We start from the raw sequence: 26,904 nt of genomic DNA, 5'->3' as shown, positions 1-26,904 counted from the left end.
TAATTTTATCTACTTGATTTATAGATTCTACGAGATTTGGGTTAAATCTATTTATTAGGCTCTAAGAGATGAGGGTTAAAATTTATTGCTGATTCAGCTATTATTTTCTTTAGGTCTGATAGTTATTTGCTTTGCTTTATAAGTTTTCAGACTATATTGTTATGCAAGTAGCTGTCGTGCTGACTACATGTATTTGATATTGTTTCCCTCTTGTAGATGATCTTTACTTCTTTAGTGATTTAAATTCTTCTTTGTCTCCTTTATTTTTGTTTTTGTTTAGTTGTTGTTGTTGTTTTTCTGGATTTGGGGAGGGGGGTTACTATCTTCTGCCCCCCAAATGAGACATGACAGGGAGCACAAATTTTATACTGTATATTTTAATACGTTTTTTATCTATTTGATTTTACTGTATGTGCATTGGTGTGTTGACTGCGTGCACATCTGTGTGAGGGTCTCAGGTCTTGGAGCTACAGACAGCTATGAGTTACCATGTGGGTGATGGACACTGACACCGGGATCCTCTGGAAGAGCAGTCGGTGATCTTAACCATGGTACCATCTCTCCAGCCCCCTTTAACACATTTTTAAAAGTAGGTTTTTTAATGTTAAGATTGATCTCTGAAGTATAATTTAATATTTTCTATTACTATTGATCTCTTCATTTGTTGCTTTCCCCTAATTTTCTCTGGTTAAAGTTAACTTAAATCTTCTCTGAAGATTACACCTTTTTCCTTCTAATGACTGCTGCTAACTTATTTATACCCATCATTTTTGGTACATTTCCTTCTGTCACCATCAAATGCTTATCAGAGATGAACCTTTTTTCCAACCAGGACAGGGATTTCTGCTTTCCCTCACTTCTGCATTTACTCTGAGCAAGTTCTTGTGACTTTGAAATAGCCTCTGATTGGGCTTACTTTTGGAAAAATTTTCTGCCATTTGTTCTTTGCGGCTTCATTCCCTATACTGTCTTTTTTTTTTTTTTTTCAATATTGGAATTCCTTTTTAAAAAACTTTGGGAGGCTTTACACAGCGCTACTTTTTTACACTCCTTTTTTTCCTTTTCTTTTCTCTTTTTAATCATGGTGTCATCTTTGAAATCTTCTGTTCTGCTCTTCAGTCAACCCAAGTACTAGACACACTTTTATTTTTTTATAGCTAAATGATAACAGATTTTTCCTTTATGGTGTTTGCTCTTACTGACAGGCTCCACCCTTTTTTTCTCTTTAGGAATAGTATAAAGATATTTAATAATAAATATCTTTAGGAAGATATTTATTACTGTGATTTTAAATTCTGGTCTGTCTCACGTACTGCACTTCCCTGAGTGTAGGTCACTCCAGTTCTTCATATGAGTGTCATTTCCAGTGGTCTCACTGTCTCTGCTGTCACCCTGACTCTCCTGGGACACCATCAGTCCTGCCAATGGGGGACAAAAGCAAAATTCTCTCTGTAGCTTGCAGTCTTCTGAGAATTCATGTTTTTGTTCCCAATAGAGGCATGATGGGGAACAGGACTTTTTATAAACGCTCTTTCTGTCTAACTTGTCCCTGCCTTTTCTTTTCATAAATGACTGTAAATAACCTTGTAGCAATTTGGTTGGGACATCATTATTTGAGACAAAAGAAAACAGCAGGGGACCTTGCCTGCTGTGCCCATTGCTCTTATTTTGTCCCAAGAACCAAAAGACAGTTCTAGGTTCCTGTGGCTAGCTTTTTTGACCCTAAGTTATGATAGCACACTAGAGAAAGATCCACATGATTGAAGAAAGCATGTATAGAATAATTTTTCTACTATCCTCTTCTCTTACTCACACATGCTAAGACTATAAGCCTACCTTCCCCATCTGTTCTCAGTGTCTGCATTTCTTACATGGGCAGGGTGTGAGGCTCAGACATCATTGGCCTTTACAGCCTTCAGGCCTTGGTGGTACCTTTTACTTTTGACTTCGAGGATGGAGACAATGCCTGGGATTCCTTCATCTTTAAAAACCACTGCTGCGAATAAGCAATGCCAATTAGGACCTAGTGTAATGAGTAAAAGATTCTGGGCTAAAGACAACTTTTTATAGCAGAATTATGGTGAACAGCCTCAACACATAGGGTTAATAAATAAACTAAAGCATAACCTTAAGATCTTTTATATAGAAACTTAAGAAGTTTTTCCCCCTAGGTTTTGACTCAATATTAATTTCTACCTCAGAGGGGAAAGGACCTTATTTTAAAATCCTTTATTCTCCCATTTATATTAAATAACACAAAATTATTTTTAATAATATGATATGGAATCTAGAGACAAAACACTTTGGTCTACAAAAGGGAACCAATTTATTTCATAAATCATATTCTTTGGCTCCTTGCAGCAATTTCCCTTTTCCCTGGGAAGGGGATGTTATTATGTTCTATCTGTGGCTCTTGGTGTAATTTTAATTCATCATTAAGTAACACTTTGCTTTTTAACATAAAGGATTCAGTGTGCTTGATGGAGCAGTGCTCCGTGGAAAGTTAGTTTGGAGCAACAACTGTTTGGAGCAGAGGAGTTTATTAATTTATCAGAACCTTATGTTCAATTTCATATCTTTCAGCATAGGAAGCAGCAATCATCCGCACCTGTTGCCAATTAAAGCATTAATGGCCCATCAATCAAGGAGAAATCACTGGGAATGGAGATGACACAGGCTCTGTGCTCCTGTCAGTTTTTTGGAAGACATCCTCTGCTTCAAGAAGTGAGATCTGCAAGTCACACCCTCCAAACTGCACTTTCTACTTCTTGGAAATGATTTCAGCAGCTCAGTCTGCAAGGCCACATGTCTCTCCCTGTGGGGAAATGATTGTCGTAGAATTCAGAAGGTAAGAATGTTACCATCTTAGGGGTGTGTGTGTGTGTGTGTGTATGTGTGTGTGTGTGCGTGCATGCGTGCGTGCATGCTTGTAATGAATTATACTCTGGTAAAATGAAGAGAAAATGAATTTATTTTGCTCACAGTTTGAGGTGTAGTCCACTATGACAGGTTGTAACAGCTGTCATGGTCAAGAAACAGAACAAGGAATATTTGTGTTCCTCCAGTGCAGGATCTTAGCCATGGGAATGATACCACCCACAGTTGGCAACTCTTCCAACCCCGACTAATTTAATCAAGATATTTTCCACAGGCATGCTTGGAGGTCAATCCCCTAGATCTTATCAGATTGAGAATCAAGTTGCTACATATCAGTTGCTACGATATGTATATGTATATACGAGAGTATTTGGGATATATATATATATATATATATATATACACCAAATCTCAAGTGTGAAAGAGTTAATTCTCAAGATCACATAGAGCAGGGCAGCACTAACTGTTCAAGATATATGGCATTAACCCTGTCTATATAGATTTTTCTTTGAACACAAGAGGCAATCATGGTACCAAAACTGAAGAGGAGGCTGTGCTTCCTGGTGTTTTCTCATGAATAAGTGGACATTGTTCAGGCATGACCAGCATTGAGGTTAGAGATGAGGATGGCAAATATGGGCAGAAATAGTTGACCATGCAGAGACTACTGAAGCTGTTGTGCTCAGCTTCCAGGCTGCCTTCTCTTCAGGCCTTATCCCCTTAGTTTATTTATCTGAGAACGAGTGGCCTGTGCTCCCAGGTTTTATCTCTGAACACTGAGCAGATGTGACATAAAGAGGTTGACAGGTAAGAGGTACAGGTGAATTGGGAGTGACCAACCTTTTGACATGAAGGAGCAATGTTGTCATGTATAAGTATAGTACTCTGGAATTCTATAAAGAAGATTTTGTGTGTGTGTGTGTGTGTGTGTGTGTGTGTGTGTTACAAGTGCACATCACAAAACTTCCTCATGTTTTTTACGATTTGTCCATAGCTCTCTTTGACTGAATATGGTCAGTGCATATTCCTGTTAGAAGAAGCAAAGCAAAGCCTTGCATGTGGTAGGTGTCCAATTCATCTGTGCTGGTTAATGAAATAAAGAAGGTTCGGTACCTGCCCATCACTTTTCCAATTGGAATATAAAGGAAATGTACCTAAAACTTCCCTAATGATATTTTCGTTCCCTGCCTCAGAGGACATACATTATTATATATCAACAGTGTGCTTTGTAACTTGAGCTAGAGAGCTAGCAGCCTCTGACCATGTACTCAACCCCATTTTCTAGTTTCGTAATGGCCATAGTTTACATAAAGGTCCCCCAAAGCACATATGTGTATGGATTTGTTCTCAGGAATTCATTCTGGCATTGTGTAGTTCTGTGGGATTTTAGGAAGCAGGACCTTGCTGGATGCCCTTAGGTCACTGAGGGTGTAAGGATTGTACCACCTCTAAGGGTTGGCTAGTATTGGACTTCTAAGTTGTCCAAAGCCATGGGTCCAAAAATAAATATTACTTCATAAATATCTGTGTCAGAAATTTTGTTACAGAGATGCAAACATGACTAACATAATATTCCAGGTAGCTCCAATCTCAAAGTTCAAATAATCCTTAGAATATATTTAAGGATATAATAGTATCTCCAAAATTTGAATTGGTGAAAATGGAGAAAAAGTGGGATTTCTAATTTGGGGCTTTTAGCCATAGGACACTCTGAAGTTACTATTTTAAAGCCTGCCTAGGATTTTCTATCCTTTACCAAGACATACTATATATACATATCCATGTTACATGTCCAATATATACTCTGCAGAGCTAGAGACCATTTTCTGTTCCCCACTTGGAAATGACATTATGAATAAGACCACTTGAGCCTCTACCTTTCCATGAGTTAGCCTGTGGTCATTGGGCATGACTAAGTATATAACACTCTATCCACAGGTAACCAGGATTAATCCACTGGGGGTGGGGGTATATGTGTGCAAGTCAACTCACATTGTTGGATATAGAAATTCAGTATTTAAAGAGTTATTTTCTTCTGGAGTTTTTAAACCAGAGCTTATAGAAGCCAATCTCCCCTAGGTGACATCCTTCCAGTAGCACTCTGGAAGTACAGGATGCCCCGTTGTGCTAGAGAAGAAAGTATTTTTATTTTTAAAATTAGACATTTTATTTGTTTAAATTTCAAAGTGTTATTCCCTTTCTTGGTTTCCCCTTTGCAAACTTCCTATCCAGTCCCCCCTTACCCTACTTCTATGAGGGTGCTCCCACACCCACCTTCACACTCCAGCCTCACCACCCTAGCATTCCTCTACACTGGGGCATTGAGCCTTCACAGGACCAAGGGCCTCCCCTCCCTTTGATGCCAGATAAGGCTCCTTCAGCTCCTTTAGTCCTTTCCCAAACTCCTCCCATGGGGGGAATCCTGTGCTCAGTCTGATGGTTGCTGTGAGCATCCATATCTGCATTGGTCAGGCTCTGGCAGAGCCTCTCAGGAGACAGCTGTATAAGGCTCCTGTCAGCAAGCACTTCTTGGCATCCACAATAGTGTCTGGGTTTGGTGTCTGCATGTGGGATGGACCCCAGGTGGGGCAGACTCTGGATGGCCTTTCCTTCAGACTCTGCTCCACTCTTTGTCCCTGCATTTCATTTAGACAGGAGCAATTCTGGGTTAAAATTTTTGGAAATGGGTGGGTGGCCCCATCCCTCAAACAGGGGGCCATGCCTAACCTCTGGATATGGTCTCAACAGGTTCTCCTTCCCCTTTGTGGGGTATTTCAGCTAATGTCATCCCCATGGGGTCCTAGGAGCCTCTTGCTTTCCTGGCATCTGGGACTTTCTGGTTGCTACCCCCAGTTCCCCACCCCCCCATTCCTACATACCACTGTTCAATTTCCTGACCCTCTGTACCTCTCCTCCCATACCTGATTCTACCCTTCTTTTCTCCTCCCCCTCCTCTCTTCCTCTCATGTCTCTCCCACCCTCTACTTCTCTTGATTATATTATATTGTTCCCCCTTCTAAGTAGGACTGAAGCATCTACTCTTTGGTCTTCCTTTCTCTTGAGTTTCATGTGGTCTGGGTATTCCATGCTCTTTGCCTAATACCCACTAATCAGTGAGTACATACCATGTGTCTTATTTTGTGACTGAGTTACCTCACTCAGGATGATATTTTCTAGGTCCATTCATTTGCCTGTGAGTTTTGTGGGGTGATTTTTTTTCAATCACTGAGTTGTACATAATGAGACAGAAGGCGATAGAGTCTGGCATACACAGCCCCCAAGCCTGTAGTTCATACTGCCTCAATATTCTAGCCAGCTGTCCTGTCCTCTGTTTCTCCACCCTCTTCCTTCTCTTTCTTTCTTCCATGACTCCTTTGCTGCTCTCTTTCACTCACTTCCCTTGCCCTTCTTGTACTTACACATCCCCTTGCTCTCTTTCTTTCACTCATGTCTCTCCTCTTTGCTCTTCCTTCATTATCTTCCCTTTCCCTCCTCCTTCCCTCTCTTCTCTTTTTTTCTCTTTCTTTACTCATTTCTTCTCCTTCATCCTTCCCTTACTTCGAAACTTCTAAACGTATCTTTTGCAGTCCTTCTAGACAATGATCTTTCTTTCTTTCTTTCTTTCTTTCTTTCTTTCTTTCTTTCTTTCTTTCTTTCTCTCTCTCTCTCTCTTCTCTCTCTCCCTCCCTTCCTTCCTTCCTTTCAACCTTCCTTCCTCCCTCCCTCCCCCCTCTCTCTTTCTTTCTTTCTTATTCAATTTACATGATCACAGCCCCACCTCCTATCAGTGTCCCCTCCCCATCCCAAATTATCCCCTTCTCACCAGAGAGGAGGGTAGTCTCTCCCAAGAAAGCAACCTACCCTGGCAACTCAAGTCACTACAGGACTGAGCATGTCCTCTTCTACTGTGGCCAGAAAAGAGAGCTCTGTTAGGAGAGTAGGTATGAACAAAGTCAAGGTATGCACCCCCTGATCCAGTTGTTGGGGAGCCCTCATGAAGATCAAGCTTTACATCTGGTATGTATGTGCAGGGGGGTTAGGTCCAGCCCGTGCTTGCTCTATGATTGGGGGTTCAGTCTCTGGGAGCCTTGAGGATCCAGGTTAGTTGACTTGGTTGGTCTTCTCGTGGAGTCCCTATTTCCTCTGGGTTTCTCAATCCTTCCCCCAGTGCTTTCACAAACCATCTAAGGTTTGGCTGTGGGTCTCTGCATCTGTTGTGGTCAACTGCTGGGTGGAAGTTCTCAGAGAACAGTCTCCTGTCGGTGAATCCAGGTTGATGAACACAAACATAACCTGAGGCTCCAATGGGAGGAACACAGGTCAGAAATGTGTTGGTATAGATCTTCTGAGGACAGCTCAGCACTTTACCCCAAAACTGGCAGGTGTTTTTTCTGCATTCATTTCTGTCCATTTCACACAGGACACCTGTGTATCCAGGACAGCAGTGACAAATACAGCTGTCAAAAGTATCTTCACATCTTGCATCACTATGACAAGGCTTTGACCAACAAAGAGGCATCAGAGTCTCACAATGTGTCCCTGTGAATTTACTAACAGTGTAGACACTACTGTAATTCTTCCCTCCTTCCCAACATAGATCTCCATGGAGACATGGCTGACTGGCACATTCATCAGAATTGAGTTCACAGTGGTCTCCAAGGAATCCAGGTGCAGAGTCACAGAAGTGAGCCCCAAGAGCATCCTGACACACATTACCACGTAGACATCATCAATTTCCAACTCACAGTTCACACCAGAATACTCTTGAGGATAGACACACGTGTGTATCTTCCTATCACCTTGAGACATACAGCCTCATTCATGCAGGGATCAGAAATACTTCCATCCAACTCCAACTCACCATGCCTGCTTTGGTATCCAGGCAAAGAGATGCAGCAGGTACCATGGTTTCCTTCCTGGCACAGAGCTCCATTGTGGTAAGGGCTAAAAGATCTGTCTCACAAAGCCTTCCCGCATATCCAGCAGGGTATGGGGTGCTCAGGGTCATTATGGCAGGAGCCTCCATGTTGGCAAGTGTTCCCTTCACGGGAATTAGTGACAGTTTCACAGATAGCCCACTGTACCCAGGAGGACATTGGCACAGGAAGCCCCTTTCTCCTAGGTTATTCACACAAAGTGGCAATTCCTTGGCAGGCACTGGAGAAGCAAGGGTCTTTTAGATATTCACAGTCTTTGTCCAAATTATTGGCTATGTCTAAGCAAGAATTGAAGTCTTAAGGTCATTTGAGTTAAGTTTCTTATTGTTTATATTTGGAAGCAATAATTGGTGTTTTGGGTTCTGGAACACTCTCCGAGGGTTCCTGCCATTTCATGTTGGCCAGGAGAGGTACATATATATGGATAGAAATCACTGTTTGCATAAATGGACATACTTGACATTTAGTTTTCAGCACATTGTTTGTATACATAAGGATTTCACTGCCTTACAAATGCTCTCATCTTGTACCTAACAACTCAGTGTGATGCGGGGTGTTTACAGCATCTACCATTTCTGCCATCCAAGTGCTGGTGTTATCTTTGCCCCATGTCTGACCATCTGCCAATAAGAATTCAGAAGTGTCTTAAGATGTTGTCTAATGTCACCAGGGGAGAGATGGACAAATCACTCTAGTTAAGAACTACTGTTGTATTCAAACCATCATTGCCACAAGAATAGGCTCACTGCTCACCCTCCTCCCGCCTTGCCTTGCCCCGCCTCGCCTCGCCCCTCCCCTCCCCTCCCCTCTCCCCCCTCCCCTCTCTTCCTTCCTTCCTTCCTTCCTTCTTTCCTTCCTTCCTTCCTTCCTTCCTTCCGTTTTCTTACTTCAGGAAAGTATCTTCAGTACTTAGGACAGGATAGCCTCATGGTTAGAGGCTAAATTGATGTTTACTTGATGAGAAAACCAAAGGGCTCTAAGTAAATGGGGACACTTGGCTGATACAACTAAAATAAAAGATGCAGAAAAGAACTCCCAAGCATGCCACCTACTTATACTATGCCAGTCCAGGACTGGGTAAAAATGGAGCAAGAGAAGGAGAAAAGAAGAAAGAGAAGAAGAGGGCAGGGGATAGGCTAATACATCACAGCATAGCACTGCACAACACACCCAGTTTGTCTCGCTGAGAGCCTCTTAGACTTGAGGATCTTAACATGTAAAGTAGAACAGGGCCTTTCAGGAAAGAGGGGAAATGCTAGTGTTAGGAATTCTTTTTAAATGTGGCTTTATAGATTCTATTTTTTTTCTTTTTAAGTAGAACAGTACAGCCCAATAGTAATGACTAATTTGGTGCCAGGCAGTTAAGACAGAATCAAGAGGAATTCGGTTACCTGAAACCAATGTGTGCTTTTGGAATGCAGCCTGATTTCTATACCTTTACTGGGAAAGATTTTCCTCACAATTAAATGACCAGAACACAAAAAGACCCCACCCCCAATTTAAAACTTCTCTCATTACAACTGAATGTAAAAATATGTATATTGGAAATTTTCGTGTTGCTGCAATTTTCTCACATTGAAGGATACCTGATAGATGAAAATATAGTGTTCATTCTTGGCAATACTAATGATCACTCATAAAATGGCTTATATGATCCAATGACATGATGTTAGGCACAGCCTATACATATGTCACACACATCCAACTGGAGAAGCAATTTTACAGGGAGGAGGCCTCTAGTATAGCCAGAGCAATCTTTATAAAATAAACCATCCAGTGTTTGAGTGCAGCATTTCTTTGTGCAGATTCAACTCTGTGCTTCCCACATTTAGAGAGCCCTTTCAGCACAGGACACAAAATATTTGGTTTGTCAGATTATGTGTCCCCTTCCCTTCCCTCCCCTCCCCTCCCCTCCCCTCCCCTCCCCTCCCCTCCCCTCCCCTCCCCTCCCCTCCCCTTCACTTCCCTCCTCTCCCCTCCCCTTCACTTCCCTCACCTCTTCTTTTTCTTCTCCCTTCCCATTAGCACCTTTCTTCTCCTTGTTCCACTCCTAACTCTTCCTCTGTGTTTTCTTTCTTGTATTCTTTTCAAGATCTAGGTCAGTTTTTGAGTGATTGCCTAATGCATTCAAAGGAGATCATTTATTAATCACTTAAATAAAGAAAGAGAAGAAGAAGAAGAAAAAGAAAAGAACCCAAAAGAAAAGAGAAGGAGAGAAGAGACAAAACTGGGTATGGGTGCCTAGATTTGTAAGCCCAGAGCTGGGGAAGCTGGAGGAGAGTGAGTTTGAGACATGGCTACAGAGTGATGCCTTGTTGAAAAGGAGGAGGGGGGAGGAGGAGGAGGGAGAAGAAGAAGAAGAAGAAGAAGAAGAAGAAGAAGAAGAAGAAGAAGAAGAAGAAGAAGAAGAAGAAGAAGAAGAAGAAGAAACATCAGTCAACCAATCAATCAGAGTTTCAGAGCAACAAAACACCATGTCTGCCATTTCTCTAAGTTTTGAACTTGAACATCTAAAGACTGTCACTGACTGACTATGACCTTTTTAACATCAAAGTCCTTAAATGGTGAACTTTCTTACTAGTCTATAGAGATTCTTCAGTGTTTCACACCAAGAAGTGCATTCATTTTTTCCTTGGTTACTTGCTTTTTTTCATTCTCCCCCTCTCTCCCACCTCCCCTCCCTCCTTCCCTCCCTCCTTCCCTCCCTCCTTCCCTCCCTCCTTCCTTCTCTTCCTCCTTCATTGCCCCTCCCTCTTTTCCTCTTTTCTTCATCTTTATTTTCTTATTGGGAATAGAGAATAACTAATCATTTTCCAAGGAAAGGAGATCCTGGGTGACCAGTCGAACTCCACCAGTTTAATGATCCAGGCCAGAGCATGGAAAAGGTCACCAATTCATATATCAGTGACTGTTAAATCTCTGGATATTTCAGAGGCAGGGGAATGGATCAAAGACATTTTGGTGTTCAGAGAAGCCTAGATCAAGAATTTCCTATCTGGGGAATCTTGGCAAGTGCAGGAGCTGCTCTGACACTCAGGTGGAACCATTCATGAAATGTTAACCCTCTGGTCCACAAAGGCACTACCCTCAGGCGTGTGTGGGAACCTCAGGCCTACTCACAGAAAAATCAAAACGATGCGTGCTAAATCTATGCATGTGAAGAGCCACAGTGTGGTTTTACGATTCACACACTAGTCCTGTTGACCATGATAGTTCCAATCATTTTCATGCTTCTCCCTTGGTGTATGAACTCATTAGGCTCAGGTAGATGATAACAAACAAATATCTTAGTGTAATATTTACCTTTGAGGTATCTGGACTTCAAATTAATATTTCTAAGAAAGTCACAAGATTGGCTTCTGCTTCTAATTGATCTCATTCCATGTTAGACCAAAATTTCTTGATTTTCCTTACATTTCCTTTGAGAATAAGATCACATTCCATTGACATGAAGTCAACTAGTAGCCAGTGCAAACCAGAAACACATGACCATTAAATCCCAACCATTGTCTTATAGTCATTTGATGCGTGGCCGATACCTAATCTGTGTAAGAGATCTTCATCTTGCCATCAGTATATGTGGATCATATGGTCTACGTGTGTGTGCGCGCATGTGTTTTCTCCTAAACATCTGTGTTGAGACCTGTTCATCAATGTGATGATAATAGACATGAGTGCATTGGGTCCTTGATGTAAGCTCATATGATCGGCATTGTTGCCTTCAGAGGGCTGCATCCTCCTTCTATCGTGTGATAGTACAACAAGGAGGTCTGGATGTGTCGACAGTCCTTCATCAGGCAGTAAGGCTTTTGGTACCACTATCTTGGACATTCCCACCTCCAAATTGTCAATAATACATGCTTGGTACTTATAAGCAACACAATTTATGGTGTATTGTTATATAGTCTGAATAGTCTCAGGTGTGGGCCAGTGTGACAGGTGATGTTGAAATCAAGAGCTCTGAGGGGGGAGATGGCTCAGTGGGTAAAGTGCTTGCCGTGCAAGCATGAGAACCTAAGTTTGAATCCTTAGCGTCCTTGTAAAAAGTCAGCATTGAGGAGGCCCAGATAGAAGAATCCTTGAGGCTTGCTGTCCTCCAGGGTAGAGGAATCATGGTGTTCCAGGCTTAGTGAGGAAGTCACCCTGACTCGGAAAAAGAAAGTGACTAAAAAAAGACATTTGACAATGACTTGTGGCCTCCACACATGTAGCCATGCACGTAAAAAGACACACACACACACACACACACACACGAGAGAGAGAGAGAGAGAGAGAGAGAGAGAGAGAGAGAGAGAGAGAGAGAGAGAGAATTTGTAATGCAGAATGCCAATTTCAACTTGAAAATTGAAGTTCACACCTTTAAAAATAAGTACATCGTGAAACACAGACAATGCCATCACCACCTGTCTTAAGAGGACTGGAAGTAACTTTACAAAGTATTAGAAATCTTAAGTCACAACCATCTGCTTATGATGCTAGGCTGAGTGCAATGTGAGCTGGGGTAAACTTTGCCCCTGTGTCCAAGGGGATTTTAATCTGCAACACACACCACTGATGCCGATAAAAATCATATTGTTCTATAGGAAAAAGTCAAAACACTGTCTGTAAAAGGGAAATGTCTAATTGTTTATATTTTCAGCTGGGTAGTTTGAACAAATAATTGCAACCTAGCTAGGTCACCAGGACTCTTTGGGCATCTGCAGATCATGTGATAATTTCCCAAACATTCTTTGTATCGGCAAGCTTACTGTCACATCTCTCTGGAGTCTGGTCTTATTGAGCCGCTTTTAACCCTTTAGCCCAAAGGGCTAAGACAGGTCATCATCCATGCCTCAGGTTTGGCATGAATTCCTCCAGGGACCATTTCATGACCTTCAAAGTCCTGATTACCTGGCCTTCCACCAGTCTCAGTAGCTCTCCCCCTGTTCCACAGGACCAGATATGTGTGTAATGATCTACTACACTTTTGAATCCCCACTACTTGCTAAGTTCCAGTGGGTTGTGTTGTGCTGTAGCACTAACATCTAGCACAATGCCTGGAAATAAGCAAACTGGAGTGAGAATCCGGTTCTGGAAAATTCCTGAGCAGATAAAACCAGTTGAGCGTTGATAGCCTCAGACTTGCTTGCAATGCTAACATAAGGAGATGCTGACTCAAATCCTTTCTCTTAGATGCATATATTAGAGAATGACCAAACCTAGGCTGAAGCAGAAGAAGCCACATTGTGTCCCTTGTATAGGGGTCTAGCCTCTGGAATATCCAAAGCAGCTGTGACCAATCAGTTGTTGCATTTGCCTTGCTTCCACATTCACCCTATCAACGTCTACCACTTGTGTTTTTATTTCCCCTCAGTAGAGCCCAAACTTTCTGCTTTTGTGCTCCTGATTCATGAATAGTTGCTCTGCTCAAATAAACTCTTTAAAATGTCTACTATGTTTCAATTTTTATTTTCAACCATAGATGACAAATACTTTGTGGTGTTGGGGACTATGTTTTTCAGTGAAGTAGTTGCTCTTTGCATTGACGTCTGTGATGACTTATAGAGTATCCTTGTCTGAGTGTTGTGATAGTAGAAATGTTCTACCTGCATTCATCTATTTAGCCCACTCACTACTACCCATGTGCAATTACTGCAATATGGCTGGTGAGATTATGGAACTAAATCTTTGATTATGTTTCATTATAATAAATTTAAATATAAGTAGTTCCTGACGGAAAGCCACGTTAGATACAGTCCGGGAAAACTCCCATTAGACTCACAGGCAGTCAAAGTTTGTCAGGACAAGAAGTAAAGGGTTCCACGTGTTCTAATAATGGCCAACAGTACATGGGGATACTTACATATTAAAGTTCAAAATAATTGAAATTAAATATCAATTAAATATTGGCTTCTGAATCATGCTAGCTGCATTTCAACTGTTCAAAGACCAGACTCAGAGGATTGATACTATACTGGGTACCATAGCGAGCATCTCCATCATCAGAGAAATTTCTGATGGCAGACATGTATTGCAGGATGGCAGAGATAAAGACATATAATCCTGGCATGGTACTTTGTTGAGTTCTGTGAGGGAGACTTGGTTAGATAACTGGGGTCATAGTTCCTATGAGAAGCAGATAGCTTCAACTTAGACTCATCTTACCCAAATAGGATATTGACTCCAAGAACCCAGTATAACCATGAACTGGGACACTGATGAGAACTAAGTAGCCAATCCAGCCAGGTCCAAATTGACTCAGGCAGCATCCTCTCGTGAGAGGGTATTGGGGTCAGCTTCAACACTCAGCACTTAAGTATCTTATTTACTCTCACACAAGTCAGCTAGCAAGGTTAGAGTCACCTTTTGACCCTCTCACTGCCACTGGAGTCTCAGAAGCTAACCTCTTCCCAGGGCATCTCTCTTTGCTCCTCATTTGCATCCTGCTCTGAGATTGGCCACTGGTCCTCTTCCCCAGCGATACAGTTATTGGCAGCAACTCTGGTCTTTGTTACCTCCAGAATGGAGGATAACACCAGTGCTTCTCTGGAAGACCACCCAGAAGCTTCAGCTGGCACAGTGTGGTGCTGTCCATCTGCTGAAAGGCACCAGGCCCTCTGTGCCAGGAACACCTGCGCTCCTTGGTGGTCTTGGCTACCTCATCATTTCCCAGTGACATTCAAGGTGCAGGCCTGAATGCCCACACTGGAAATCGCCACCATTGAGATTCTCTTCTCCCTTTAGCAACATAGCAGCAGCGGGGTGCTGATCAGCCAAGAATGGTCCCAGGCAGGGGGTTAAAGTCAGTCTGGGCATTTTTCTGAGGAATTTACTTCTGGTTTGACAAAGCCAACTTTTCTGTGTTCTGGGACACAGTGCAAATGCCATCTGTTAAGGTAGGCTTCTGCCACGCAGAGTCGTTTTGGGGAGTGGATATTGAAATTCCTGCTTTTGGAATTTCAGAAAAAGAAATAATGAAAAGTGTTTAGTTCCAAGTCTTCCCTTCCCGTTAGGCGGTCTTTTGTTTCTCTGTGATTTTGAAAGTTGACTTTTCTTGGCAACTTTTTGACTCTTCCTGAGAACAGTCAAAGGGTTCCTCCGTTCACCGGGCCACCTCTGTAAAATCCCAATTTCTCAGTCTTCGGCCACGGAGCGAACTTTGCGGCTCTTCCCTTTACCTCTTCCATTTACTACCCCCACCCCCCTGCCCACTCTACCGGGGTGTTTTAAAACCACAACCATTACAAATTCTTCAGAAAAACACTTAAATACCATCCCCCCCCCTTCCTAAAAATGTCTTGTCAGATTTCTTCCTCTTGTTTGCTTCAGAACGTGGCGCTTTGATTGTCCATTAGAGAGTTGTTTACATTTCTCCAAAAGCTCCATTTAGTTTCCCTGACAAGGTGGAATAAGTGACTGGCTGTGATGGATAGAGGCACCTGTCCTAATGGCTGCTCACACTGTGCCCACCAGTGCACGTTACATTGATAAATTGACAACAGTTGGAGCATGCTCTGCTAGCAGCGAGAACGAGGCTACCAGGACAAACACAGGCGGCGAGACAGTCTGCTTTAATATTCCTGGGAAAGGTGTACAGCTTCCCACTCTAACACCCCAACAGCTGTGGTGAGGAATCTGTGCACAGGCAGAATTTCTTTGTTACCTTGACATTACCTCTGCTAGTTAGTCTAGAATTATAGTCACCGTCTTCCTGTTTAATGGCCTGCAGTCCTTGAGTAGAGGGGCTGGGTTGGAAGCTAGCTGGTAAGCCTGTACTTCTGCACTAGGAATTTATGGATCTTTTCAATCCCTTCGTTGAAGACTTTGCTTCTCTCGACAAGAGAAAAAGGACAATAAATAAATAAATACATACATACATACATACATACATACATACATACATACTGCCTAGTCGCTTGGCAGGCAAATATGGCAGTCAACACCGAGGTGTTCATTATCTGGAATAAGTTGCTTAGAAGATTTTAAATTTCTAGTAATGAAGAGGAACCTGGTTGCCATTGCACCCTGCCCTGATGCAGGGTGAGGATTTAGAAGGTGTTCAGTTCTTCCTCCTCTGTACATTTCCATTTTCTTTTTTCCCACTCTGTTCGGTTCTCATTACCCTTAATAAAGCTGGGGGTCCTCAATGGAATCTCCCCGTTTGACAAAAGGCCAACGGAGAGAGGTGCACGTCTAGCTCCTCAGACTGATCCGAGTATCCTGCATGTCCTTCCTCTTAGATAAGTTGGGAGCGTGGGGCAGGGTGGTGGGTGGGTGGATGGGTCTGCTGACACAGCTGGCCCAGAGCTTCCGTGGTGGAAGCGGCAGCAATCTCCAACAGCCCCTCGATTCATCCATTACAAGCTTATCTTAACTGAGGACTAATCTAAAGGAACCAGTGACCACGGCGAAAACGCTACAACTTAAAACAAAGTCATAAAAAAGGAGAGGGAAGCAGAGACTAAAAAACCGGCTCAGACTGTAACAGCACCTTCCTGAGCCTCCCTTTCAAACCGGCCCCAGATACTGGTTTTATGATAAGACAGTTTGCCTTTGTGATTTGCATGGGTAATGAAGCAATTAGCAGCCATCATATATAAAGCATGCTGGTCGTTCATTAGACACCAAACTGGAACGGCATACCGCAGTAAGACATTAGTGTGGGTGAGGCTTGAGCGCCTGGCTTGGTCCCTTTGACTTGTTGTGGAGTTGTGTTGCAGGCTTGGTTGCTGTTCGAATCACCGTGGCATTAGCAGGCTAGACTGTGGTTAGTCGATATGAAATTCTGACTGGCTGGCAGTCGCCTCCACCCCCCACCCCCTAACTGCTACTAAATTTCATTTCAAGTTATAATTGTTGACATTGGAAACAGCTACTCGGATCAGAACAACAAAGCAACAATTATACAGGATCTGGTATTTCTCATGCAAATTACAGCAATAAAATACAGGAAAATCCAGCCCACTTACAGACCAGTTTTTGTCTGTGGAGAATGCATCCTGAAGTATTTGGTTAACTAAATTAAAATGTAAATCTTGGCTGGGTTTTCTTCTTAGATAGTGATATGAAACAGTTTCTAAAAGTCAAAACAAGAAGGAGGAGGAGAAGGAGGAAGAAGAGGAGGAGAAAGAGAAAGAGGAGAAGCAGCAACAGCAGCTGCTGTTTAAGGGACCATGTTCCAAACAACTCGCAGAGATACATTGTTTAATGAATTGAGTCAGAAAGGTATAAAACTATCTATAATATGAGATATTTTAAACCACTGTTCCAATAGGCAAGACAGAGAAGAGAGCAAGGCCGATGTATTCACCTTTTATATTTTTGCTTATAAAGAAGCTTGAGAGCTTTGGACACAGTAACAGAGTCCCTTGTGTGTCCAGGGTCAAGCCATCTTGCTCTTATTCCCTGATGTTATGGTGTGTACAATGAAACGGGTAACTAAAGGAGATTAGTGGGCATTAAAGCTGGGTTCTTTTACTTTAGCAGAATTACTCTCCTTCCTGTCTTTGTCTCTCCCTACACACACACACACACACACACACACACACACACACACACACACACACACACACACTCACCAAGCTGGGTGCAAGTGTCAGAGTCAGAAGGCCAATAGAAAGCAGCAGCCATGATGTCCCTAACCCAAGGAGATGCAAGTGCAGCCTGTCTGTGGAGAAAAGGCATGCTCTTCCAATCATTGCAGCAATTGCTTTAAAAACAAAACAAAACAAAAAGAAACAAAACAAAGCAGCAGAGTTGGAAAGGGAATTGGCTATGCCAGGTTTCCATCAGCCCTACAAAAGAACCAACCATCAAAGAAATGGGAAAACCGAAACCTTCCAATCACACCCTTGGCTGGAATTCAGTTAAGAATGCATCTGCCTTGAAAGCCATACCTCTGCCTTTGACCACAAGTAAAACTGACCCCTACGAAGCCACGACATCGCAGGATACTGACGTTTAATTTATGTATTTAATTTTTTTATCTTATAAAGAAAAAAAATGGAATGATCTCATCTCATTTCTAACAGATCTGATCTTTAAAAGGCAATAATTTCACAAATGCACTTGTACGCTAAGAGGCTAAGAGCTCTGTTCTCATAAGCATGGAGCAACGCTGTGTGGGCAGTCACTGACTTATAGCACATCCTCACAGTCGCTGCGAGATAACCAAGAGTAATGGCTTTTGATAATCAGGCCACACTATTAATATAACATGAACCACAAGCGCTTTTGTACTGTGGCTCTGGTTAAACTAGCAAATCTCATTGGAATATAAAGAAGGGGTAGGGGAGTAGTGTTCTCTTTCTGCTACTTCTGCACTGAAAAATAAGCCCCCAGGCAGTGTCCAGCGCGGCTCACGTCTCAGGGAGCACACAGCAGCAAGCAACAACATTTCCCTTTAGAACCTCTGGTGCTTTCTGCTCTCTTTCAGTTCCACCTCTCCTGGCTAGGTCAGAATTTAGCTCCCTGAAAGGCAACAGCAGATGGATTTCAAATGGCGGTTCTGTTAGCTGGGGGGAAAGCCTATGGAACCTGTGGAGGGCCAGAGCAAGCTGGCTGGGAGCTGGACTCTTGCTGGCCGCTGACTGGTGAAATATTGCAGGATGTAAAGGGACTCGTTCCCGCTGATGTGAGCAAGGGGGAAAGCTGCCCCTTCGTCGTAAATGTTAATGTGAAAGGAAATACGAGGGACTCACTTCTGGTGGTAAGAGTCAGAGGCAACATAATCATAACAAGTAGGACCAGGCTTAAGCGTGTCACGACGCTGTTTATGCGTAGGGTGACATTTACAGGAACTTTTCTCTAAAAGGCAATGGTTTCCTCCTATTTTAACAAGCCAGAGACCGTGATGAAGTTATCTTTGGATATATGATGTATATCTCTGCCATCCAGCTCTCCATTTCCTAGGACATGTGTACTGGGAGTGAATTATGTATTGGGCCTCAGTGCCTAGGCTATTTCTGTACATTTGAGAAAACATGTGGGTGTTGAGTAAAAAAAAAAAACAAAAAACACATTTCCTGAATCTTACCATGAGGATAAAAGGTAGGTGAAAGAAACTAAGGCTAAAAAATTACTTAACATTTTTTTTCAAGACACATCTTTGAAGACAGAATAATGCAAATTAGAAGCGGATCACAGACATCCCAGGAGTCATGGCTGGAGACAAGAATAAATACTCACAGAGCTTCAGCTATTCAGCTATGATGCACTTGTAACCTTGACCATGGATTGCCTTAGTCATGCCATTCATTCATGCACTAAACATTTGTTGACCCATGAATGCAGGCCAGTGAGTAGAGCAGCCTTAGAAGGACACACAGACAGATCTTCAGGAAAATCGAAATCTGGTAGGAAAGAACAGGCGTGCACATAATTAATTATAAAACTTGATAAGTCATGATTAGTAGGCTCTATTTGTGCTGTCACGGAAGGGTTACCCAGAGCAATGCGGAATTAATAACAGGGCTTTGATGCATTGAATCCAAGCCTCCATGATTTAGTTTTGTGTCGTGTTTTATCTTTCCTCCTATGTTGTAAATTAGCTTGGATTAGTCACCATGTCTAGTTTATATTCATATAATGATGTATTGAATGTACTTGGTCTGTAGATGCTTTACATAAGTGGAAACCACATATTGAATTTTTACTGTGTTTCAATAATTTTTTCTTACTTTTGTGGCACCTCCTGAAGCAGGTCACACTGTCACCATTTACAAAGGACATTTGAGGCACAGAAGGGTGACAATCTTGTCCCAAATCACAGCTGTTATGTGGAGAAACTTCACTGGATCCTAGCACCTTGGTCTGGCTGCGAAGACACTCTTCATCTCATACCCGCTGCCTCTGGTCAATAAATGTTGTCTGAATGCTGACTAAGCTAGGAAGAGTCTCAGCACATATATTGCCATTTTGTTTATGACTGTAGAATTTCTTAGGAATGCTTAGCTCAGGTAATGAAACAAAAAACCATCAGGGTGCATAAAAATCTGTTGATGATTAAATTTTTATTTATCTCCACTAGCAAGAGAAGCAATTGTTCCCAGTACATTTGTTCTGCAGACAGCCTTGAGCTGTGTGGATCAGCAAGGACAGCCTTGACTGACACCACTACTTCTTTGAAAATACTTTTTACTGTTTAGTGGATACACACTGTCATTTACTCTCAGCGTCACGTCTCCTGTTTATCCCTGCGCTATCGCTATCATCCCACAGTGTAAGTGGGCATTTGAAGGAATGTGTTTACAAGAGAGGAACAGAAAGAAGTTGACTGGGAAATCTTGTTAGAAAACTGAAAACCTTCTTCCTGTCCAACATCAACAAACAACGGTTCTCTAGCCAAGTCAGTGTTTGGACCATGGATGAAATGATACAATATACCTTGCTGTTTTGCTTTGTAAGCAGTAGTGTCCAAGTTTAAAAAGTTAGAAACTATGAACTGGTTTTAGCTTGGAGTCTCAAGAGGAACTAAAAATGAGTAGTATTTAAGGGAGATAAGAGCAACACTTTCCTTGATAGGTATTAATTTCCACATGGTAACAGTAGCGTGATAAAATATCGCTGGCAGATACTAATAACTATGTTGCTGTCTTGTGAAGACAAAAAGAAGAAAAAATCCTGTCCATCCTGTAAGTGTTTCTTTCTGGTTTAGAAAGCAAATCAAAGGTTAGAGCTAAAGTCCTGTGGGAGAACATTTGCTCAGCCCATGTGAGCCCTGGATTGAATCTCTGGCACTGATGTAAAGAAGAAATCATCTAATAATTCCCATTTTCCAAGATTTTGCCAAATTATGACATCAGTCCCAATTATAGTTCCATGTGAGCCAGTTTGAAAACGGACTTACTTTGTTTTTACAGTTGGCATTCACTTATCCACTCATTGTCAATTGACTTCCTGTTACATAAAGAAATACGAACTCCATTTACCTTTGGGCTCTGTTTCCCACCTGGTAGGGAGTGGGAACAGCCCTAACAACAATATTTTTCATAGTATTCTATTTAGTAACCAAGATGGTATGTAGCATGTTTATTTTAAATTAAAGCAAATTAATGATTTTGAAGAACTTCATTATATCCTTTGAGGTAATTAGAAATACAAAATAACACTCTAGAGAAGGAAATTGGCCTTTTTATTTGTGTGGATGTGAGGCATGCATGTGTGTGTGCGTGTGTGTGTGTGTGTATGTGTGCGTGCATGTGTATATGCACATGTGTGAATGCTTACTTGGCAGTGAAGATAAGGATCATATGTATCTAATACTTCTGCAGGAAAGGGACAGCATTTAAACATTTTTAAGGCTTTCAAAATGTTATATTTAACAAAAACTCCAATTTTCATAGAGTGGGTTAATGATAAAGCCCACTTGAGTTCATTCAACTTTCAGATTTGAGTTGCGATGACAAAAGTTAGCTCTGTGTTCATAATTGCATTAAAATAATTCAATAAAACAAAACCTGTTACTTCATTTAATATAAATAAACTTGTAATTTAATTAAGTTTAAATATTAATAATAAAGAATAAAGGACAGAATGAGATATAGCACAGTTGACTAGAGGAATCCTGGTGAAGATAAGAATCTCATTCTTTTTTCTTTCTTTTCTTCAAACTAAACAGCAGTCACCTTTCTATAATTCTCTGTTCTCACTTTAAAGATAAGGAAATAAGTATAGAGACAGCAAAAAACATCCTCTGTTCTATATCTCATGGTAAGCGAATTATCAGAATTGGGGATTGTTATATTTCCTTCTTCACCACTGTGTCTCAACCTATGCACTACACACTGTTCTGCTAAAGTGCCATTTGGTTGCATAAATGGTTCCAGTGCCAGATTTTGTAGGAGCAGACTAACCCACCTGTGAGAAAGGTCAGCATGAAAAGAGAAAGAAAGAGAAAGACCAAATAATTCATTAGCCAGTGTTAAGTTATGGATTGGGGCACAGCTGCATTCCCAATAATCAGCAGGAGGACTTGAACTCAGAATCAACCTTCAATATCAAGCAAGAACTTCTCAGACACAAACAGACAAAACCTCAAACAAAACCCAATGATAGTAGCCCCCCCCCCCCAATCTACGAAATGATAGTAAACATACTATGTATTATAAAACAGTAGTACTACAAAGCAATAGAGTGGACCGTGTATACCAGAATGAGAGTCAGAATGTAGTATCAACATTGTTTAGGAAGGATGAAAAACATGACCTTATATTGAAATTAAGAAAGTGAGAAAAATAGGTGTTAATCTCTAAGCTAACAGTTTAAAATAAAAAAAAACCAATAAATTGATAGAAAGAAAATGGGATGTTTAAAACTAATTTTTTTTTAATTTTTAAAATTTATAGACAACATGAAGATCAAGTAGCAAAATAAGAGTTTGGAAACTTCCGATGTGACTAATTACACTCATGTTCTTGGACTCCAACCCAAGGATACACTGGCCAGTGGCAGAAAAGACAAAAAGTGTGTTGCTTACCTGAGATGCATTTTGATTACGAGTATCCAGAAAATCTGATAGTAAATGAATGGATTCAGGAAGACAGACTCTAACCAGAAGTGTGGCTTCCTCTATTACATCAAAGGAGAATGCTAGATTCGATCATTTCAAAAGGATTTTACACACACACACACACACACACACACACACACACACACACACACACATTCCAAATGAAAATTTGTGAGTATCTAACAGCCACCTCTATTTACACAAGTGAGAGTGAACAGAGAAAAATGTGTAAATGCATGTGTTTATAAACATAGGGAGAGGCCGCAGCCAGTTCCTGTTTAGGTAATAAAACAGACAAAAGTTAATAAAGGCATAGATTCCGAATCTCATGACACACTGTTTTCAAGTGGGCATTAAGGACTTACCAATATTAACTGTATGCTCGACCCTCAAACAAGCCTCAAACTTTGCTGCATTAGAAAGTCATCTTTTAAAAAGCCTAATATATTCAAATATATTTATAAACACATTATATTACATTACACCGAAGGAAGAGTTCATAGATAAGTAAGTTTTATGTAAAAAAACAAGAAATTATCAGCAAATTAGGAATAATTTTCTCCAAGTCTCTTGTATCAAAGGATGGTCTTGAAGTTGTTATATAGCCAAAGATAACCTTGATATTTTTGACCTTCCCTTTTCTTCTTGAGTACCAGTGGCTTGGTGCTTTGGAACAGTATGCTGGACTGGTGAGTTAGGGATGATAGCTAGGGGCCTCATGAATACTGGTCAAAAATTCTACCAACTGATTACATTCTCAATCCTTGGAAAATATAAAATATAAAGTACTCCCAATAATCAGCAGGAGGACCTGAACATAGCAAAAGCATTAGAAGTTTGCAGTAGCCTGTGTATAACTATTTAAGGAAAGAATGGCTTTGGTACAGTGGTCTATGCCTGTAATCTCAGCACTAAGGAGGCAGGTGAGACCCAGGTTCAAGGCCAGCCTGGGCTATATAACTAGACATTATCTCAAAAATAAATCAATGACAAGTAAACAAAAGAAGAATAAAACAAAATAAAAAAAATCAGAAAATAGCAAAGGCTGAGAATTAATCTGGTAAAAATTTACTTGAAGAAATGTAGGAACAAAAAACCTCACCACAACTGAAAAGAAATTAGATAAAACACTAAATAAAAAATCATAAAATAGTTCATCAAAAAGAAGAAGGAAAGAAAAAGAGCCCACAAGAAATAAGTGTGGAGGTATGTACATGGTTTTCTTTTGCAAAGCCTCTTTAGGTTGATTGAATGATACAAAGAAGAGCTACAGATAGCTAGCCTACAACTAAAAACTGAGCCATCACTTACAGACCATAGAAAACTTAAAATGCGATGGAAAGAATAATATGAGTGACTATAGCAAAAAAGTTAAACATCTAAGTACAACTGATCAATCTCTAGAACAAACACCTCCAAGCTAGCATAGGAAAGGAGAACTCCAACAGATCCTCTGCAAAAAAACCTTCCCGCAGAAAAGTCTTTAAGCCCAGGTGGATACATTACAAAATTATTCCTAATATTTAAATAAAACCATGCCCTTCAGGTCAGTGCCAGTACCGGGTCACCTTGGGTGCGGAGTCAGCGGACACCCCTTAGGTCCCTAGAGGACTCTTCATGTGATCTTAGGACCTCTGGTGAGTGGAACACAACTTCTGCCAGGAGAAAGGTTCAAATGCCAGATATCTGGGCACATTCCCTGCAAGAGGAGATCTGGCCTGCAGAGAGTGCACTGACGACTGAAACTCAGGAGAGATCTAGTCTCCCAGTTCTGCTGATAGAGGCTAACATAATCACGAAAGGAACAAGCTCTAACCAGAGACAACTATAACAACTAACTCCAGAGATTACCAGATGGAGAAAGGCAAACATAAGAATCTTACTAACAGAAACCAAGACCACTCACCATCATCAGAATGCAGCACTCCCACCTCACCCAGTACTGGGCACCCTGGCACACCTGAAAAGATAGACCTAATTTAAAAGCATATCTCATGATGATGGTAGAGGACATCAAGAAGGACTTTAATAACTCACTTAAAGAAATACAGGAGAACACTGCTAAAGAGTTACAAGTTCTTAAAGAAAAACACGAAAACACAACCAAACAGGTAGAAGTCCTTAAAGAAAAACAGGAAAACACATCCTGTTTGGTGATGGAAATGAACAAAACCATACTAGACCTAAAAAGGGAAGTAGACACAATAAAGAAAACCCAAAGAGAGGCAAAACTGGAGAGAGAAACCCTAGGAAAGAAATCTGGAACCATAGATGTGAGCACCAGCAACAAAATACAAGACATGGAAGAGAGAATCTCAGATTCCACAGAGAACATCAGCACAACAATCAAAGAAAATGCGAAATGCAAAAGGATCCTAACTCAAAACATCCAGGAAATCCAGGACACAATGAGAAGACAAAACCTACAGATAATAAGAGTTGATGAGAATGAAGATTTTCAACTTAAAGGGCCAGCAAATATCTTCAACAAAATAATAGAAGAAAACTTCCCAAACCTAAAGAAAGAGATGCCCATGAACATACAAGAAGCCTACAGAACTCCAAATAGACTGGACCAGAAAGGAAATTCCTCCCGACACATAATAATCAGAACAACCAATGCACTAAATAAAGAGAGAATATTAAAAGCAGTAAGGGGAAAAGGTCAAGTAACATATAAAGGCAGGCCTATCAGAATTACACCAGACTTTTCACCAGAGACTATGAAAGCCAGAAGATCCTGGACAGATGTTATACAGACACTAAGAGAACACAAATGCCAGCCCAGGCTACTATACCCAGCCAAACTCTCAATTACCATAGATGGAGAAACCAAAGTATTCCACAACAAAATCAAATTCACACATTACCTTTCCACGAATCCAGCCCTTCAAAGGACAATAACAGAAAAAAAATTACAGGGACAGAAACCACACCCTAGAAAAAGCAAGAAAGTAATCCTTCAACAAACCAAAAAGAAGACAGCCACAAGAACAGAATGCCAACTCTAACAACAAAAATTATAGGAAGCAACAATTATTTTTCCTTAATATCTCTTAATATCAATGGAACCAATTCCCCAATAAAAAGACATAGAAAACAGACTGGCTACACAAACAGGACCCAACATTCTACTGCGTACAGGAAACCCATCTCAGGGAAAACGACAGACACTACCTCAAGTGAAAGGCTGGAAAACAATTTTCCAAGCAAATGGTCTGAAGAAACAAGCTGGAGTAGCCATTCTAATATCGAATAAAATCGACTTCCAACTCAAAGTTATCAAAAAAAGACAAGGAGGGACACTTCATACTCATCAAAGGTAAAATCCTCCAAGAGGAACTCTCAATTCTAATATCTATGCTCCAAATGGAAGGGCAGCCACACTCATTAAAGAAACTTTAGTAAAGCTCAAAGCACACATTGCACCTCATACAATAATACTGGGAGACTTCAACACACCACTTTCATCAATGGACAGATCGTGGAAACAGAATCTAAACAGGGACACAGTGAAACTAGCAAAAGTTATGAAACAAATGGATTTAACAGATATCTACAGAACATTTTATCCTAAAAGAAAAGGATGAACCTTCTTCTCAGCACCTCATGGTACGTTCTCCAAAACTGACTATTTAATTGGTCACAAAACAGGCCTCAACAGATTAAAAAAAATATTGAAATTGTCCCGTGCATCCTATCAGATCACCATGGACTAAGGCTGATCTTCAATGACAACATATATAATAGAAAGCCAACATTCACGTGGAAACTGAACAACACTCTTCTCAATGATACCTTGGTCAAGGAAGGAATAAAGAAAGAAATTAAAGATTTTTTAGAGTTTAATAAAAATGAAGCCATAATATACCCAAACTTATGCTACACAATGAAAGCATTTTTAAGAGGGAAACTCATAGCTCTGAGTGTCTCAAAAAAGAACTAGAGAGAGCACACACTAGCAGCTCGACAACACACCTAAAAGCTCTAGAACCAAAGGAAGCAAATTGACCCAAGAGGAGTAGAAGGCAGGAAATAATCAAACTCAGGGGTGAAATCAACCAAGTGGAAACAAGAAGAACTATTCAAAGAATCAACCAAAGGAGGAGCTGCTTCTTTGAGAAAATCAACAAGATAGATAAACCCTTAGCCATACTCACTAAGGGCAGAGGGAAAGCATCCTAATTAAGAAAATCAGAAATGAAAAGGGAGACATAACAACAGATCCTGAAAAAATCTAAAACACCATCAGATCCTTCTACAAAAGGCTATACTCAACAAAACTGGAAAACCTGGATGAAATGGACAAATTTCTAGACAGATAACAGGTACCAAAGTTAAATAAGGATCAAGTTAATGATCTAAACAGTCCCATAACCCCTAAAGAAATAGAAGCAGTCATTAATAGTCTCCCACAAAATAGAAGCAGAAGGTACTCTACCCAATTCATTCTATGGAGTCACAATTACTCTGATACCTAAACCACAGAAAGATCCAACAAAGATAGAAAACTTCAGACCAATTTCCCTTATAAATATCGATGCAAAAATACTCAATAAAATTCTCGCTAACCGAATCCAAGAACACATTAAAACAATCATC

General features: G+C 40.9%; 2 long non-coding RNA genes and 1 pseudogene across 3 annotated transcripts in view; 1 reads left to right on the top strand and 2 right to left on the bottom strand.

The window, feature by feature from the left end:
• Gm33925 overlaps positions 1-26,904 on the bottom strand; it is a 50,736-nt gene that overhangs the window by 20,591 nt on the left and 3,241 nt on the right. The window contains exon 2 of the long non-coding RNA XR_376154.2: positions 18,981-19,144. This is a non-coding gene — a long non-coding RNA (predicted gene, 33925). The remainder of the gene's footprint in view (positions 1-18,980; positions 19,145-26,904) is intronic.
• Gm40160 lies at positions 7,035-19,680 on the top strand. 2 transcript variants are annotated; one of them, XR_867686.2, is made up of 2 exons: positions 7,035-7,814; positions 19,495-19,680. It is a non-coding gene; the product is annotated as a predicted gene, 40160 (long non-coding RNA). The 2 variants fall into 2 exon arrangements; XR_867685.2 differs by having other exon boundaries at positions 19,492-19,680.
• Positions 7,139-8,117, bottom strand: Gm2505 (predicted gene 2505; annotated as a pseudogene).

This window comes from Mus musculus, chromosome 3, assembly GCF_000001635.26.
Source record: "Mus musculus strain C57BL/6J chromosome 3, GRCm38.p6 C57BL/6J".
NCBI classification, from domain to species: domain Eukaryota; kingdom Metazoa; phylum Chordata; class Mammalia; order Rodentia; family Muridae; genus Mus; species Mus musculus.
This window is presented reverse-complemented; position numbering and strand designations above follow the sequence as displayed.